At 37.0% G+C, this 20,450-nt stretch overlaps 1 long non-coding RNA gene across 1 annotated transcript in view; it reads right to left on the bottom strand.

Annotated features, from left to right (window-relative positions):
• Window positions 1–20,450, bottom strand: part of LOC101682847 — a 77,181-nt gene that overhangs the window by 19,599 nt on the left and 37,132 nt on the right. The gene's annotated exons all lie outside the window — the stretch shown is intronic.

Genomic DNA, 20,450 nt, shown 5'->3' with positions numbered 1-20,450 from the left:
GTGTAATATTCATTATTATTATTATTTGCCTTCATAGATCTGTTTAAATGAGGTCAATGAGTATTAGTTTACATAGACCATAATGTCTATGACAATATTACTGTATAATTCTCTTTGCATAATACCCAGTATGGCACAATGGAAATTTGAAACACTTTGTGGTGCCTCTCCATAGAGTGCAAAGATTGTAAGTTTTGGAGTTAGCATATCTAGTTTGCTTTCTAATAATTTCTGACTGATAATGAATAAGCCACTTTGCATTTCTGAGACATTTTCCTCATTTATAAAAATAGGCATAATAATATTACCCAGAGTCTTTTTGATGTGTAATTATATAATGACATTTATTTTTAGGGTAGTATCTATGCACATTCTTCAAATACATTATTATTCCCATCTCCCTAGACATTCTTTAAGAACATGAAGGGAATGTGCTTGTTTGAGAAGGAATAGGTAAGGAGATGGAGGAAGAGTGCAAGGACCAGGCAGCATTTTGCAATTTTTCAAAATATGACCTGTGAAGCTCATCTCTTTAAAAAGAAAATCACTATTTAAAGCAAAGACTGTAAGAAGGGATCTAGAAGGACATCACATAATAAAGGAATTAACTGAGAATATAACAATTATAAATATTTATGCACCCAACATAGGAATACCTAAATACATAAAGCAAATATTAACAGTCATAAAGGGAGAAATTGATAATAACACTAATAGTAGGAGACTTTAATACCCCAGTTATATCAGTGATAGATCATCCATACAGAAAATCAATAAGGAAACAGTGGCTTTGAATGACACATTAGAACAGATGGACGTAACAGATATATACAGAACATTCCATTCCAAAATAGCAGAATGCACATTCTTTTTCAAGTGCACATGGAACATTCTCCAGGGTGGGTCACATGTTAGACCACAAAACAAATCTCCATAAATTTAAGAAGATTGAAACCATATCAAAGATCTTTTCCAAGTGCAATGGTATGAAACTAAAAATCAATTAAAAAAAACCCACAATCATGTGGAGGCTAAACAGCATGTTACTAAACAATGAATGGGTCAGTGAATAAATCAAAGAAGAAATAAAAAAATACTTAGAGACAAATGAAAATGATAACACAGTGGTCCAAAATCTTTGGGACTCAGTGAAAGCAGCTCGAAGAAGGAAGTTTATCATGATACAGGCCTACCTCCAAAAACAAGAAAAATCTCAAATAATCACTTACCTCTACACTTGAAGAAACTAGAAAAAGAAGAATAAACAAAGCCCAAATTTAGTGGAAGCACAGAAATAATAAAGATCAAGGAGGAAATAAATGAAATAGAGACTGAAAAAACAGTAGGAAAGATCAATGAAACCAAGAGCTGGTTCTTCAAAAAGATAAACAAAATTGAGAAAGTTTTAGCCAGACCCACCAAGAAAAAAGAGATAACTCAAATAAATTAGGTCAGAAATGAAAGAGAAGTAATAATACCACCACAGGAGTACAAAGTGTTGGAAGAGAGTATTATGAAAAAATATATGCCAATAAACTGGACAATGTAGAAGAAATGGATAATTTCCTAGAAACATAAAATCTCTTAAACTGAATCAGGAAGAAATAGAAAATCTTAACACACAGATTACTGGTAACAGAATTGAACTGGTAATCAAACACTGCCCCAAATCAAAAGTCCAGGATCAGAAAGAGTTGCAGGTGAATATTACCAAACATTTAAAGAAAAGTTAATACCTATTCTCTCAAAATTTTCCAAACAATAGAGGAGAAGAAAAGTTTCCAAATTCATTCTACAAGGCCAGCATTACCTTGATACCAAAACCAGAAAAAGACACTACAGAAAGCAAACAAAACTATAGCCCAGTATCCCTAATGAACATAGATGCAGAAATCCTTAGCAAAATATTAGTAAACTGAATTCAACAATGCATGAAAAGGATCATTCATCACATCAAGTGGAATTTATTCCAGAGATGCAGCAGTGACTCAATATCTACAAATCAATCCCTGTGATTTATCAAATTGACAAAATGAAAGATAAAACTATATGATCATCTCAATAGATGCAGGAAAAGTATCTAACCAAAATTCAACACCCATTCATGATAAAAATCCGCAACAAAGTGATTTAGTGGAAACATATCTCAACACAATAAAGGCCATGTGTGAAAAAATCCACAGCTAAAATGATACTCAATGGTGAAAAACTAAGTGTTTTCTCTAAGATCAGGAATAAGTCAGGGATGATCATTTTTGTCATTTTATTCAAAATGGAACCAGAAGTCTTAGCCACAGCAAGCAAACAAGAAAAAGAAATAAAATTTATCCATATTGGTAAAGAAAAAGTAAAACTTTCACCATGTGCAGGTGATATGATACTATATATGGAAAATAGTAATGATTTCACCAAAAAACTGTTAGAACTAATAAATGAATTGAGTAAAGTTATAGGATAGAGAACTAATATACAGAAACCAGTTGCATTTCTATATACTAATAACAAAGTAGCAGAAAGAGAAATTGAGAAAGCAATCCCATTTACAATTGCACCAAAAAGAATAAAATACGTAGAAATAAATTTAACCATGAAATTTAACCATGAGGTGAAAGACCTGTACTCTGAAAATTATAACATGTTGGTGACAGGGCGCCTGGGTGGCTCAGTGGGTTAAGCCGCTGCCTTCGGCTCAGGTCATGATCTCAGGGTCCTGGGATCAAGTCCTGCATTGGGCTCTCTGCTCAGCGGGGAGCCTGCTTCCTCCTCTCTCTCTGCCTGCCTCTCTGCCTACTTGTGGTCTTTCTCTGTCAAATAAATAAATAAAATCTTAAAAAAAAAATGTTGGTGACAGAAATTAAAGGTGACACAAATAGAAAGATATACCATGGCTCACAGATTGAAAGAATTAATATTGTTAAGTGAACATACCACCCAAAGCAATCTACAGATTCACTGCAGTCCCTATCAAAACACCAACAGTATTTTTCATAGAATTAGAACAAATAATACTAAATTTTTATGGAACCACAAAAGACTCTGAATAGCCAAAGTAATCTTTAAAAAGAAGAACAAAACTGGATGTATCATAATCCCAGATTTCAAGATATACTGCAAAGATATCATAATCAAAACAGTATGGTACTGCTGCAAAAATAGACACATAGATCAATGGAACAGGATAGAGAACTCAGACATAAACCCATGCTTATCTGGTCAATTAATCTACGACAAAGGAAGCAAGAATACACATTGGGCAAAAGAGAGTCTGTTCAATAAGTGAGGTTGCAAAAACTAGACATCTATATACAAAATAATAAAACTGGACCATTTTCTTCTATCATACACAAAAATAACTTGACATGGATTAAAGCTAGAAGTGAGACCCCAAATCATAATATTATGTACCCCTAAAAATAATACATAACACTGTATAACAACTGTAATTCAATTTAAAAAAATAAATAAAAAGAAAGAAAATAAATGAAAATAAAAGTGCTAATGCCTATCCCGCAGCATCTGTGAATATTAAATGAGATAATGTCATAAGTGCTTTGTGTTTTTACTTAGAATTTTCAAAAGAGAGATAGCTTGTTTTACTTGATTACAAAATATATGTACCATTATAATCTTGATGCATATTTTCAAGACTTTTCTATACCTAGATTAAGAGAAAATTTTTTCCAAAAGAATGGGATTCTATAAGTAAAACATCCTGAAATCTAGTTTTTTACCTATATAATATAAATTGAAGAATTCCTGTGTCAAATAGAGATTTTTTTTACATATTTTGAATGGTTAGAGTATTCCATTATATGGATACCTTTTAATTTATTTAAGTAGTTCCCAATTGTTTGATTTTATCTTTGTAAGAATGAAATATTGGAAGCTGTAGTCAACTTCCTTAAACATATATCCTTGTGTACTTGTCCAAGTGACTCTTCAAAATAAATTAATCAACAGATATGCCCTGGTTTTTGACATATAGTGCTAAAAGCCCATGTATTCATTACCTGTTATTGCATTAAAACAAAACACTCTAAAACTTTGTGGCTTGAACTAACAATAATTATTTATTATCTCTTATGATTTCTGTGGATGAAATTCACACATCAGGGATGGCCTGCCTGTACCCTAGGATGTCTATATCTCAGCTGGAAAACCAGAAGTCAAGGGCCTGTGTCATCTGAAGGCTTGGTCATTTACTCACATTTCTAGTTGTCTGGTGCTTGATGCTAGACACAGGCTAAGGGACTAGCTTCTTCGCATAATGGTGGCTGGGTTTCAAGAGAGAGAGAGCTAGGTGAAAACATATTGCATTTTATGACCTAGCGTTAGAAATTAAACAAGATAATTTCTCCCACATCCCATTAGTTGGAGCAGTTACGAAGGTCACCCAGGTTCAAGGGGAGGAGACGTAGACCCCACAGACTCCCATCTCCTTGATGGGAAAGTGTTGATGTCACATTTATAAGAAAAACATGTGGCATAAGTTATTTATTGGTGCTGCTCTCTTTGGAAAACTACCTGTCCTAGCCAGTATTAGGACCTTTGATCTATGTCACCAACATGAACTACATTAGTCATATATGTTTTGAGTAGTATCTTTGCCTATCTGATGATATGAAAATGGTATTTCACTATTGTTTTAGCTTGTTTTTAACTTAAATATACCAAACATTGTTTTACAATGTTTGCAACATTTACCATTTCTATTTTTTGATGATTTTGTTGTTTAACATAACCTTTATGTTTCTATGAATGTATTCATCTGTTTAATAGCGATTTATAAAACTTCTTCACAGGCTATAAGGAGATAACCCTTGTCAGTGTTGTTGAAAATACTTTTCCCAGATTGCATTATTCATACTTTATTAACTTTTAAATATGTTTTCTATTTTATATACATGCTTAGATATACCTTTCTTATCCCAAAATTACAGATTTTTTTTACTTGTATGCTAATTTATTCATTTATAAGTTGCACCAAAATAAATTCCACATGGATTAAAGACAAGATGAAATATTTTTTAGGTTTTTAGCTTTTTAGCTTCTTCTTTGTTGAAGTAGCCAGAATAGCAACAAGTTTAAAAAATAGTAACCAAAGAAAATGGAAAAGATTCTCATGCTGATTATGTTCTATTGAATAATCTATGCCTGCTCTATCAGTTGGAAATGTTACATGTATATCATGTATTAACTCCCATACATACTTGATTTTCTTTCTGGACTCTTTATCATTGATCACCACTGCAATTCAATATCATATCACTTTAATCATTATAATTAAAAAAAATACATTTTAATATCTAGAAAGTTTCCTTTCTCTTCAAATGCCTTGTAATTCATGAAGAGTTGCTCAATACTTGGTCCCTTACTCTGCTTCTTCCCTGGTGATCTGATTCAGGCTCATGGCTTTAATTACCTTCCATAATGACAGCTCCTCTGTTTATATTTCCAGTCTAGGCCTCTCCTGTGAACTCCAAATCCAGTTACCCTGTGGGACTTTGCTAGACCTTTGTTTTAATAGGTCAGAACTAAGCCCTTAATTTTTTTTTCTTTCTAGATCTTCTCTTCCCTCAGTCTTTCCCAACCCAATAAAAAGCATTATATCAGCTATCCAGGTGATATAATGACAGGCAGACTAAATATTGTGACAGGCAATCATTATATCAATATAGAAATGTTTGAATTATTTTAACATATCAATTAAAATAGGAAATGTGACCCTTGGAGGACAAGTTAAATCTACACTGAAACTAAAGTGCATAATTCAAGCATGATTTAGCCTGTGAATAATGGGTGTTATAAAGGTAAGGCAAGGACCCTTGGTCCTATGGAGCATTTTAGGAGTTATTTTTGTATTTGGGGTTTATAGGATCTATTTATAGAGTGTGTCTTCAGCCTCTTTCTTAAGGCTGTTGTGGTTTCTTGCTAGTTTCTGGGAACTAAACGGTGTTAATAAGTTTGCCCACAAGGAAAAAATGTACTATTTACACTTCCACATTTCCCATAAAGAGGGTTTTTTAAAAAAGTACTTGTACTTTCTATATTTTAAATAATTAAAGTAAATATGTAGTTGTGGTTTGAAAAAGTGAATTATCAAAATACTCCTGAAGAATATACTACCAAGTGAAGATAAATTATAGATTTCAATAAGGAGTAAAGGTTAACATTTAAAATCACACATTAAAATAAGAGTAAGTTATATTTCTCACTATTGTTAATAGTTTAAAATATAGTAGCTCTAATATAAAATCAGTGGAACAATATAAGATGATTTTGAGAAATAAAAACAAAAATGCCACATGTGAAACAAATGATATAGTCACATACATTATTTGGTGATAGATAATTATTTTGCATCTGGTGACCATCCTTATATTATTTGGTAAAAATAGAGAGTCATGTACAGTGACAAGGTTTAAAATAGCAGTATCCAAGGAAAACAGGAAGGAGTCATAGTGATTATCATCCATTTGTCCTTCCAGATCTAATCTCTGCTCTTCGTCATGGTAATCTGCGCTCCAGCAGGCTAACTTGTATGGACTATATCATCTGAATTCTCTTGCTCTCTTATTTCCCATTGGGTTCGTCCAGTGGCTTGTCAACTCTTCTGTGATCATCGTTACAAAGCTATTAATGCTGAGTTATTACTCTTCTATCCTTTCAGTTCAGTTTAAACTTCCTTTGAGTGGTTTTTCACAGGCTAGCTACCAAGCAATACAATGATGATAAAAATAAAGATAAGACCGAGGAACTGTTCCTCAAGGAGTTTATTCAGCAGTTTATCAACTCTTGAAAAAGTTCAACAAGGTTCCATATGACCGAATGCAAAAAAAGAGCCACTAATAGACAGTAAATGTAATTGAAAACAGAGAAGAAAATGATGTGAGCCAGCAGGAAAGGCTTTGTTGAGGAGGTAGGACTTTAACTCGACCTTGGAGGAATATTCTCCTGTATGACTCCACCACAACATGTTTCCTGTTTCATCACACAGATAGTATTTTTTCCCTTGGATTTCTCTTCGATATTTTAGAGTCATTTATGAACCGCATGAAGTAGTGCCTACACGTGACTACTAAAGTTCTTTTCTTGCCTGACCTACCCTGTACCAGGATATGCTTTGAGTGGTTTGCTTTGCTCACCTTTGCTCACCTGTTAGGTGCACACTGTGCCAACACTGTGTCAGCTGCTCAGGAACATTTATGTGAGGAGAGATTCAGATAACTTCTAGACAATCATAGAGGAAGAATTTGCCAAAAGTGACCTCCAAAGACTATGGGACAAATAATGGCCCAGTCTAAAATTTCATTTATACTCTCTCCCTTTCATTTATCATTTCTTCTCAGAAACAGCTCCTACTTAAAGACAAAATCAGGTTTAGATTCATTAAGACTATCTTCATGGAACTCAAAGTAATGAGAAATTTCCATAACTAAAGATGACATGGTCACTAAAAACAGTGCCCTTACCATTTTTACTTTGTGTCTGGCCACAAAAAGAGATGTGAAGTACATTTATAGCCAGAATTCTCCAACCCAGATATGCTTGTTAAGTTTGTTTATCCAGTCATACCACGTGCCACACAATGGTGAACTATTTAGAGAAGGTTTATTAGACACTTTTCTGTCTAGGAATTTTTTCTTTCTTTTCGATTTTCTGCTTCATGTCATGCTAGGGATGATTTAGTGTGACTACATTAAGTGTTTTCTGAACCGCTGCTATTTCTAAATAGTTCTGATGTCTTTGGGGGCATCCTTTCCTCAAAAGCCAGATTTCCTTGAAAGGGATTCTGGTTCAATTAATTAGTTTAGCATACTGAGCATAGAAGCTGATACAAACAATCCCGATTATTATTTTGTCAAACAATGGCCTAGAAACTCAGGCTGAAACAGGACCATGGCACACAGATGGAGGTTTTTACTGAAAGTACATTCTGGTGGGGGAGCCCTAAAATCAATAACTAGCCAAATAATTAAAAGAGAATATACCAGAAAGCAATGATAGGCACATCAGAATGACTGGGTGACAACTTTTTGGAAGGTCATTTTCAGATCTATTTTCTAACAAAACTAGAAGAGTGTTCATATCAAGAGGTAGCAAATCTCTATCGTGCACCCTTTCCCTTGTAGAGAATTTAGAAGAAAACAAAAAGGACGAAGAATTAAACAAACATCAAACAAAAAGGACAGAGGGCGCCTGGGTGGCTCAGTGGGTTAAGCCGCTGCCTTCGGCTCGGGTCATGATCTCAGGGTCCTGGGATCGAGTCCCACATCGGGCTCTCCGCTCAGTGGGGAGCCTGCTTCCTCCTCTCTCGCTCTGCCTGCCTCTCTGCCTACTTGTGATCTCTCTCTGTCAAATAAATAAATAAAATCTTAAAAAAAAAAACAAAAACAAAAAGGACAGAGCAAAGAAAAGGAACAGGCTTGGCTGATGATAATAAAATAGCCAGTGAGCTGGACCAGTGGGCACGAATACCAGGACAAAGTGGTTGGGAGAATATGTGCCCACAGGAAGTGTGGGTGTCTTCAGCTGCCATCACTGTTACAGAGTTTTTGGCCTTTGGAGCTGGAAGTGATCTTTGGTCGTGTATTCCAACCCTCCTATCTTACAGATGGAATGGCTGGCATCTGAAGAGTCATGAGATTTGCTCACGTCACGATTAGAGATTTAGAGCCAGAACTGGAAGTTAACCTTCCTGGTATACTGAGTTTGCATCTCTACCAACGTTTGCTTTCATCTGGGTTCCTTGTAATATGGATACTAAAAAGTAGGATTCCTGAGGTAGATAGCACAGGATTTAGGTATTCATAAAATTTGGTATTTCACTAAGTTTATTATGTGGCAAATAATGTGTCTGTGGGTCAGAACATCCTGCAAATTATTAGTGAGTCTGACTCATGGAATGTCTTGTCATAGAGTTACAGAGAAATGCAAGTCCTCTTCTTTTTCCCCCAAAGCATGAACCAAAGCAGCTTGAAAACTTAAAAGATAAAGGAACTTCTAATCTGTTGCAAGAAAGGTACTTTAAAAAGCCCAAACTAGAGACCAAAAAAAAAAAAAAAAAATTAGTTCCTTAGTTATTTGGGAGGAATTCTAGTGAAGATTAAAAAACACCATCATCTGGCCTATAGTTAAATCCCATGATATATAATTTAAGCAATCATCTGGGGGACAGCCAATAGTGGTGTGTAATTATGGAAATGATGACATTGCAGAACACAGTGGAAACCAAATCAATTTTCAACATGTATACCTAAAACCTAATAAGAAACTTCCATTGATGATGAAAAAATAATTCAGAAACAGAAAAAAGTGAATGAGAATATGTGAGTAAATGTAGAAAATGAACTGAATTCTCTTTACCCTGTCTCTGTGCTCTTTCCACTGGCTCTTTGCTCCCAAATCTGAGGGAGTAACAGCGTCATGGGAATCTTCTCACCAAGTCCTCTGAGCAAAGGTAAGAAGCTGGACGAATGTCTCAAGAACTTTTTAAAACAAACTACTTCTGCTGACATGACGAAAAAATTAATTAACAAGAAAAATATCTAAAATGTATTTTTGAAATTGTTTAGAGAAGAAAAGGATTAAATAACAACTTTGTAACTCTCAATTTACCGTGGACCTAGTTAGGGCCTTTCCTAGTTAGGGAAAACTGTAAAATTCCACATGAGGGTTGAACTGAGAGACAGCAGCCGCTTTGGCAACTTTCTGAAACAGAAAAAGAACAAGAGAGATAGCAAGTCACTTAATGTTTGGGATTGGGAACTGTAGATCTAGATCGCACCTCTCAGCTACATTTCTCTTGGCTGCAGAGTCTGCATTCATTAAAAGCCTATAACCCTCTTGGGGTCGGAAGGACTACGTGATAGTAAACACTTTGTCAGATATGAGGTACCAGGTGTAGAGTCAGCCAGAAGCAGAAACAAGAGGTACACTTTCTGTTAGAACTAAGATTTAATGGTTCATCTCTATGGAACGGAAGCTTCAGAGAAGAGGAGGTAAAACAGAGCTACTTAGCAGCACACATAAATGGGATCCCCTGACGTTGTTTCCCACTCTTGCCCATGGCAAAGTTCATCTATTATTGGTTATCCAATGCTGCTTAACAAATTACCCCCAAATTTAGCATCTTAAAACAACAATAAACATGTATTACCTCACACAATTTCTATGGGTCAGAAATTAGGGTCTCAGCTGAGGTAGTTCTGGCCCCTCATGCCTTGTGAAGCTGCAGTCCAAGATGTCAGCTCACTCTCAAGGCTCTTAACAGGAGGATAGCATTCCTTGCTGGCTGTGAGCAGGGTTTCTCAGTTATTTGGCACCTGGGACTCTTAGTAGGGTTGTTCTTCATGGCATGGAAGTTGATTTCCTTCAGATGGATGACCAGGGGTCAAACTGAAGCCTCAGTGACTTTTGTCCTAGCCTGGGTAGTCACACTCTTTTATTTCCACAATAGCCTATTGGTTAAATGAGCCTGTAAGTTATGTATGGGTACTATCTAGTGTGGGAGGGGATTATTCAAGGGCCTCAATCCCAGGAATTGAGACCCATGGAGCTATCTTGGAGACTAACTGCCACATTCTTTATATACCAACATCAGAACTTCTGCCTTTCCCATATGATCTTCTAAAATTTATTCGTCTTAAGCAGTCATATCTATGAAATCATAGGTTTGATGTGGTCTTTATATTAATTATCATGTGCTAATTTACAAAAAAATACATAACTATTAAAATGTATATTTTTTCTTGTACCTCCTAATAGCAACTCAAGCATAACCAGGGTTAGAAGTACTACCCTTAGGAAAACACCACCAGCCACAATCTTGAGCTGGTCTTCCTTGAAGGAGATCTTTGTAAGTCTAGTATAAGTCAGGAGGCATTTGTTTCATGTGCCATCCTCACTTACACTAAATGCCCTAGAAGTCTAAGATAATAGTCCTCAGGGGTCGACTACAACGCTACAACAAAGTCCATTTGCTATAGTGGTTATAACTGTCACTTGCCAGCTATCTTTTGTAATTACTTAAAACAGAAACAGTTTAAAGAACTGAACCATAAGGGTAAAGCAGATTGTTCTCAGGACATAAAACTAAACTCACCTTATTATGTATTGTTATACTGCTGTCCACTCTCATTACCAAAGGCCATAAAGCAATTTTAACTGTTCCCCAGAATGTCACCAGCAATAAGCGTTCTTGCTTTACTGTTCTGTTGAGCTGAATGTAATAGTTATATTTTAGAGCTCTTACAGCTGGGAAATCTAGAAATGGCTTCTGGTCTTTGTGAATTCATTAAAATATTTGGTTTGAGTAACCTTGGTGTTACCTTAAGTACGGTTGGGGAAATCATGTCATAATCACTGAATTTTATTAGCCACCAGCCCTTTTTAATCATAAAATGCAATGTTCTGAAACCGAGAGCCTGTTCTGTCCCATGCTGGTGACTTTATCTCTTCTCTTGGCGGTATGTCGATGAGCCCCCATTATGCTTTCCTGAGGGTGCTGTATGTGCTAGCGTCCTTCATGGCCAAAGGTGACAATATGGACAATGTAAAGTGTGGCTGGTGGAAAGGATCTCTATGTTGAGTACACACACCATCTCCCATACTTAAGCCTATAAGCCTGGGACCATTTCCAGGGTCAGGATTCTGTGGTTTTTAATCTTACATGCATCAGCCTTACCTTTTTATTTTATTTGAGGAGAAAGTAATCTCTTTTACTTTAATTCTAAACTCCTATCTGAATGAATATACCTATTATAGTATTGGGGTTTTTTCCCACCTCACAAAAAGGGGGTTATTGTGGAGAACTGCAAGGCAGTATATACACCCACCACGCTGATGCAATTATTTTCCAGAGTCTTTCCTTTTCCTTTATCACTTCCCTTTTATTAGGAAATATAATTTCTGAGGGTAAATGTTTTACAGCCTAAAACTACATATGCCCAGCTTCTGTTTCCTTAAGACTAGGGAGAGAAAGATCAGCCTGGATTATTCTGGAGACAATTAATACCTGGTCTTTGTTATGCTCTATGTCACTTGGGCATTTTTGAAGGTGATGTATGCAGTTATTATGTTCATTTTCCTTTATAATCAGGTAGGAAGTACAGTGTGTCTTTATCATCAAACAATCATTTTAATGAAAGCTAAATTAAACAAAAGAGACATAAAGCTATAAAGGACCGCTGTGCATATATCTAAGAAAAAGAGTCTCAGTAGCTCTGGGGCTAAAAGTGGATCTGAAGGTCGTGCTCAGAATTGTGGCTTCTGTCTCTCAAATACCTTGTGTTTTCTGTCATCCTTGTTTCTGTCTTTGCTTCTTAACTCTTAAGCAGGTTCTTCTGCTTGCCACTGGTCCCTAACCCCTTACACTACATGGCTGTTTCAATGCCAGCAATCACGTCACGAATATCTCTGTGTGTCACCATTCACATCAGAGAAAAAGAAAGAAATCTGAATATTATTCATACCTTTTCTGTGTAGATTCTAAGGAAGATGATATTAATGATAGTGTTTTGTCTAATGAATAGGATGAGGCATATGGAAATGCAAAATTACGCATGGAGAGAGATTTTCAACTGCACTAGGAAATAAAAGGGGAAGTTAAAAATGAATTATATTTGTAGGCAGTAAAAATTTTAGTAAGTTTTTCAGGACATACATGTTTAATCATGACTTTTGTCAGTTTTGTTGTGTATTGCCTAATGGAATTATCTTTTTTTGTTTTCCCATCATCTCTTCTGTAATATCTATTTTTGCTGCCCTTTCTATGGTTCAGACTCCATTCTGGGGATTGTGATCAAGGGTTAAGTCAGGGTGAGTAGAGTTGAGAGCAGAGAGACTCCACTCAGTGATACAGTTGTATCTGTAGGACAACAGTGGGACCCAGACAGCTAGGCTCCCTAGCTCACTGTTCCATGATTTAGCACACATCTACTGTCCTAGCTCTGTTTGTCAGAAGTCATCCTTACATCCTTACATATGCAAAGGCCAGCTAGGATGAGCTGGTTTGTAGATTCCCCTTGTGTTTTCATATTCTCTGACTTTGTTCCTGTTGTTCTACCTCTTCAGCAGAATTCCCTTACATCAACTTCAACAGGTACTCTATGTTAAGACCAAACCAAATGCTACTTTCTCCAGCAAAATTAGCCTTTCCTTCTCAAGTCATAACAGCACTTGGTTTTGCCTCATCTGCCCTATCAGACTGCCAAGGAACATCTTATTTTCCTCTCAAATTCCCCACATGTGAAGTCAAGGACAGTGCATACCACATACAAACATTCAATAAATGTTTCCTAAATTGAATAAAAAGGTAACTCAATTCACTGTGCAATTTTCATACAGTGGTTTTTTTTTAATTATTCTATTTTATTTTTTTGCATATGGTATGTTCTATCCAGATTTTTATAACATAATACTATCAAGCAGTAGGCTAAAACATGTGCACTTAAGTAAATGCATTTCCATGATGAAGATATGTTGGCCTCTTGATGATAAAATAATAAGCTTTTGACTACCTGCCGCAGTATGTCCTGGAGATAAATGGGACCATGAACATGCAAATACTTGGGAAGTGAAAGCATGCCATTATAAGTAAAAGATATTATTTATTTCTGTAGCTACTATATAGAGTAAGATAGGATCCCTATCACTCCAGTGGTTCTCTACTGTGGGTAATCATGATAGTTTTGGTTAATCTGAACCCTTCAATACTCAGATTGTGAACTCTGGACCAGTGTCAATCCATGAACAGAAACATTGGGAGTAAGCATTTAAAAATTTACAGCAATTTGATACAATAGAATAACTACTGACTTTAATAATAAAAATGTGGCTTGTATCTATGCACCTTTGCTTTATTAGTTTCATTTTACCAGTAAATCATTTCCACTGTTACATAATAGAATTGATCTACAATTGAAAACAAAAACAAAACATCAGAAAATCTACATCTTCAGTGTAGACAGTTTGAGAAGCACTGCTCTAAGTCATTCTCTCCAGAACAAAGATACCGACTTTGTGTCTGTGGAAGTTTGGGGGAAAAAGATGAAGATAAATATAGATATTATAAAATACCAGTATCAACAAAATACAGTAGAAGTTGATATTTAAAAAAATACAAAGAATTATAATGAAAAAAAAATCTGAAATGTGACAGTTCTGATTCATAGTATTGCTTTGATCAAAGTCTTTCTAAAACCTTTTTATCCCGCTTTTACAACCCTGTATGCAAATTTTTCTTCCCAGTATATGGGCTTACATTCTGAAACTTTTAGAGCAAGTAACATTTTTTCCTGTTGTTTAAAAAAAAAATGGAGGGATTGTGTTTTGTTAAAAAAACTTCTATGCACCCATTTAATTAACATTAGCGGTAATTCCTCAGTCATCTGTAAGTCTTCCCTATGAAAAATTCCTTCATGAAGTCAATACAGTCAGTGTCTTTATTTTCTTTATTATGTTAAAAGTCAGTGCTTAAAATACAACTGAACTTTGGCAATCTGTTATGTTCTCACCAATTTGACACTGACTTTTTAATGGAAAGTCTTAACATAAGTCAGGACAGTATTTTTTTATTTTATTTTATTTATTTGACAGAGAAAAAAAAAGAGAGAGTGGGGGAAAGAGAGAAAGCACTTGCAGGAGGAGGGGTAGAAGGAGAAGAAGTCTCCCCATGGAGCAGGGGGCCCAAAGGGGAACCCCATCCCAAGACCCTGGGATCATGACCTGAGCCATAGGCTTAACTGACTGAGCCACCCAGGCGCCCAAGTCAGGACAGTATTTTGAGCAAACAGTATCTGGTTCCTTTTGTCGGAGCACGTTTTTTTTTCAGATTACTGAGACAATACATTCCACAGGGGTTTAGAAAATGTCCTACAGATTTTTCATTCTATAGAAACTAATATTTGCCAGTACCTTAAAACTTAATATTCATGAATCAGATTGTAGATTTTGATTTTAGGAATCTTGGAATCATTATTTAGTTTAGATCACAAAATCAGAGGGTAGGAACTACACAAGATGTCAGGTTTTATGTTGAGCCTTATGGGGTGGAATCAGTCAGAAGCCGTTCTTTTTTTTTTTTTTTTTTTTTTTAAGATTTTATTTATTTATTTGACAGAGATCACAAGTAGGCAGAGAGGCAGGCAGAGAGAGAGGGGGAAGCAGACTCCCGGCTGAGCAGAGCGCCCAATGTGGGACTCAATCCCAGGACCCCAAGATCATGACCTAAACAGAAGGCAGAGTCTTAACCCACTGACCCACCCAGGTACCCCTCAGAAACCATTCTTAATGCTTATGAGGCGGAGTTCTTGACTTGACAGTGCTTCAATCTAGGCAAAATGGGAGGGGTTTTTGATCCATTTTTATGTAATTTTAACTTTCCTATATTTCATTTCAGTTTTCTTTCCTCCCGCTACTAGGCAAATTTGGCCCCAGATGCTTGGGTCCTATGTGAACTGAAATTAGTAACCTCAGCAAGGCTTGCGTTATGGTCCCCTGGGGTATGTACTCCATTTATGCCCTTTTCTTCCTACTTTCAGACTCAGATTATCTTGACTCATTTTGCAACATGGACTATATTTCTTCAGCTTAAAAAAACAAAAAAGGAATTGGAATGCTTTATGAAGATGATGATATTCCAGTAAAGAGAAAATCAGTTTCCTGCTAACCAAATTGCTTCTTACAACACATTAATCTTTTCTAAATGATGTGTATTTAAAATCACCTCTTATATTACTATTTGTGAGGTGAGAAGAGTAAAGAAAGCCTGGGTTAGTCAGGAGAAGTTCTAAAAGCTTTGCTAATTTTTAAAATTCTTTAGTTCAGTAAGCAGAGTTAAATCCAAGGATAAAAATTTTGAAAAGAATGGGATGGCATGTTGATATTTTACCTTATCTTTGCCTCTTGATCTTGCTAATCTTAGGAATTCTTGGTAACATTTTCTTGAATGTCTTTCTAGTCTGACTTTGCTCCAGACTTTGATCCCAAAGCACTCCATCCCCTTAATGAGCATCCTTCAACTGTGAGTTCAGCCGCTGTTTCAGAACACTCTCTCCACCTCCACACCTTTAGCCTTTGGGGACATTTCTAGACACCCCCACACAGGAGGCCATCCCTCACAGCCCTCCATTTTCCTGCCTCTACCCTTCCTCCCACTGGCAGATCTACTCTTCTGATAGAAGATTTTTCTCTTTGCCTGCTGTTTAAGTATGATGTTTTTGATCTTCCCTTATCTCTCTCCCCGTTCATATGGAAAATTCAGCCTCCCTAAACACAAAATATCTAACTCCACTTCCACTATTAACCTGTTCCCATTTTCTTTTAAATTCATCTCTACTCCCAAACCTAGTTCTGGTTTCAAATGCCTGGGCGGGAAATCTAGATACCTTGAAATATTATCAGCCATGCTGATAATAAAAACAACAGCCTGAGAATTTTATGATTTCAACAATGGCCAACCCTTCTTTAGTTCATCCTTCAGTTTTCTATGGTCCTTGGTTAAATTGTGAGTCCTGTTTTGCTGAATGTAGTTTTATTAATGACATTGCTTTACCTACACTTGACCATGTCCTGGAACTTAATCCTGGAAACTCTTGCTCCAGTGGAACCAAGGAGAAACAGTCACGCCTGATGTGTCTTATGGCTTATTGACAAAAGTACTTGACAAATACTTCCTCCAAATCTGCTTATCTACCTTTGGCTTTTAGAAGAGGTACCAATTTAAACTTGAGGGCATTATGCTAAATGAAATAAATCAGGGAAAGACAAATACTATGTGACGTCACTTGTATGGATCTATACAAGAACAAGAATGAGAACAAGCTTGTAGATACAGAGAACAGATGGGTAATTTCCAGAAGCTCAGCGTTGGGGATGGGCAAAGGAGTCAAAAGGTACAAACTTCTAGTGGTAACATAAGTCATGGAAATGCAATACACAGTGTGGTGACTCTAGGTAATACTACTGTATTGAATGCATGAAAAGTATCTAAGAAAATAAATCTTAAAAATTATCACAAGAAAAAAATTCTGTGCAGATGGTGATGGATGTTAACTAGACTTATTGTGGTGATAATGTGATAATTTCACAATATACACAAGTATCAAATCATTATGTTGTATACCTGAAACTAATATAATGTATGTCAATTATGCCTCAATAAAGAAAAAATACAGTAAATTTTTTTTAAGTACCAATTCAGAAACCTGAAACATATTTCCCACTGTGCTTAGCACTTTCTGCCCTCTGAATCTGATGTCTGTACCCTGTCGCCTGTTGGCATCCTACGTGAGTATTCCTTTTGGCACCAGCAGCAGCTGCTCCCTATGGCAAAGCAGCTGTGAAAGCTGATCAGCCAGGATTTTTCACTTGAATCAGTTTAAACTGAGCACGCAAAGATGTGGCAGACACTACTAGACACATTTTCTAGCCATTTCTTTCAAATTTACCGTCTTAGCCTTATGCTTGGAGCAGCATGTTTGGTCTGTGCCTTGGGTATTAGGAAGAATACCAAAAGCCTCCTGTCACTAATAACACCCATTTCCACATTAACCCTTTGAATCTCGATGAATTTTTTTGAGAACGGTTAGAACTGACTTCCCTAGGGTCTGGCTTCTCTCTCCATGGGTGACACTGTAACACACTTTATCTTTTTGAAGTGAGCAGTCTGTCAGTTTCAACACATCATTTCTCTTTTCCTCCCGTATTTACATCTGTAACCAAAACTGATTCTTTTCACTCACCAGTAGCTCTTAAAAGAGTTGGGTCCTTTATCTATCTAGATCCACTTATCTAGCTATCTATTTAATTAAGCGACTGCCTTATCATCTGTTTTAAATGATTCTTCTCACCCTGAGCCTGACAATTTGACTCCTCTTTCCTTCAACTTTGCTTTCTCCTGCTTGCTTTCACCAGGCTATCCAAGACTGTCTTGCTTTGCTGTTCCCTCCCTTTTCTGTCTGTCCCTGTGCTCCCAGGTTAACATAATCCTATTTGAGCCTCTCATTTTATTAACACTAGCCCGTGTGAGTCTTGCTTTTGATTGGTTCTGTCTCAGAGATGCTAGTCTTTTCAGATCACATATATAGACCTTCTATATACAAATCACAAGTGTAAAAGAGGAAGGAACTAGGCTGTCCCACCAGTGTCATCTTGGCAAGTGTACCTGGGGAAGACCCTTGAGTGGGATCCCAAGGGTCTCTGATAACTGTGTTTATGTGTGCTTCATAGTGTGGGCTGTATTCTAAGAACTACGCACATATGCACATATGCATTGAATCCTTAGAAAGCTAAGAGTTATGGAACATTATCATTCCCATTCACAGGTTAAGAAATTGAGACACAACTCATTAGAAATAGTCTTGAAGCAGGCAGTTGAGCTCCAGAGCCCATGCTCTTAACCACCTAGCCACAAAACAGGGTTTCTTTTCTTTTTTTTTTTTTCTTTTAAGATTTTATTTATTTATTTATCTGACAGAGAGAGATCAGAAGTAGCCAGAGAAGGCAGAGGGGGAGTGGGGGGAAGCAGGCTTCCCACTGAGCAGAGAACCCAGTGCAGGGCTCTATCCCAGGACCCTGAGATCATGACCTGGGCTGAAGGCAGAGGCTTAACCCACTCAGCCACCCAAATGCCCAAGACAGGGTTTCCACATCCAATATTTCTGCTTTCTATTGGTTCTCCAGGTCCCATGAGTTTTTTCTGTAGCCCCAGGCTTCTCATTCTACCACATTCTGACAAGCCAGGGGAAAAGAAAGATTCTTTCTGGAACTCATGAAATCTTACAACTTCCTCTTTACTCATCACACTTTCATTTCTTTGTACAAATTGAACTTGTTTCCTTTCTCTCCATGGCTTTCCTCCAGACTCTAGCCTCCAGTTCACTTGACCAAATACAGACATTTGCACTCCTCTTACTGATGGTTCTGGTCACGAGGTGCAGCTTCAGAGGGAACACGGGCTCCAAGCATACTCACAGCCCTCTTCTGAGCTCCCAGCACTTGAGACTCTAGAATGAAGTTCCTGACTTTCCTCTTTGAGTCATTTGTTGACCATTACACAGTTTAGGTCATTTTAAAGCACAGAGGACTATTTGTAAGCCCTTACCTTCTCAACCTGGCTAAAATTCAAGCACACGATGAGGCAGCCTCTGACCCAGAGCAACCGGGATGGTGGCAAAGAAAGGAGCACTGCGAATGGCAGGAATTTCAGCATTTTAAATGACTGGCTAAAATGTTGGATTTTCAGAAAGTGAGCATTAAAACTTGATATAGCCAAATGTTGTGTAAAAGTTTAGTGGCATGTACCGAAAAGTATCTGCCTGATGTCAAGCTACATGACTTCTCCTCATAAGAGGTCAGGGTTCCTCTTTTCTACTTTTTGTTTTTATAATGACTAGGGTGGACTCAGTTGATGATATTGAGGCGTTAGCCCTGATTCCTCTTTTTTTGTTTTTTCCTTTTCCTCCTCCCTCCAACCCATCAACTTAAAAGCTTCTTTATCTGGCTTACAGAACCCAGTATGTCCTGGCCTCTGGCTACTTGGATCTTCCTCTATTACCACACACTGTACCCACACTAAACTGTTCTCTGTGCTGTGACCTTCTCAAGTCATTTTGATACAACCCTCTCTTTTCTGCCTGCTGCAGAGACTTTGGTAAGACCAGTCAGTGATCTTGACCTATGTCCCCTCAAATCATGGAGCACAGACTCACACCTAGAAATGTCTAAAAGTAAAAGACCAGCTGCTCTGACAGACAAGCACAAAGAAGAGTCTGAGTCCCTGAGTCGAAAACGGTCTGGACTCCCAGAATTTATTATGACAAAGGACACGAGTGCTTCCTCTTGACCAGATGGTGATGATAGGAGAAATCCCCAACATGGAGCCCTTTTAAGTCCCACCAAGAGGCCTATGTAAAGGAGAAAAGTGACTTTTATTTTAGTATCAAACTACAGTAATTTTGTTGCTAGAAGTTTCAAATCACTTCACATCAACCTTTAAAAATTAAACTCCATCTTTAACAACAATGGTTAAACCCTAAAAAATAGTTCCAGTTACTTCCATGTAGACACCAGACTTGAATCTTCCCCTAGACTTATGTATCATCAATTCAGTCAAGAAATAGTTATTGAACCATTTCTACAAGATAACAGATCATGTCCAACTCCTAAGAAACAGAGCTTGGAACAACCCAAAGCTCCTGCTTTCACCCACACAAAGCTCTTTTTTGACAGTGATAGCCTCTGTGGTAATAATTAGGACACCTGATAGTACCGTTTTCCAGATTTGCCTGATCATGACTCACCCAGGTGACATAATTTTTTTTTTCTTTCTTTCTTTTTTTGACAGACAGAGATCACAAGTAGGCAGAGAGGCAGGCAGAAAGAGAGGGGGAAGCAGGCTCCCTGCTGAGCAGAGAGCCTGATGTGAGGCTCAATCCCAGGACCCTGAG

The sequence above is a fragment of the Mustela putorius genome, unplaced genomic scaffold (genome assembly GCF_011764305.1).
Source record: "Mustela putorius furo isolate JIRA1106 unplaced genomic scaffold, ASM1176430v1.1 tig00003869_pilon_pilon_pilon, whole genome shotgun sequence".
Classification (NCBI taxonomy): Eukaryota; Metazoa; Chordata; class Mammalia; order Carnivora; family Mustelidae; genus Mustela; species Mustela putorius.
Note: the sequence above shows the minus strand (reverse complement) of the source record. Positions and strands in the feature narration are given on the sequence as shown.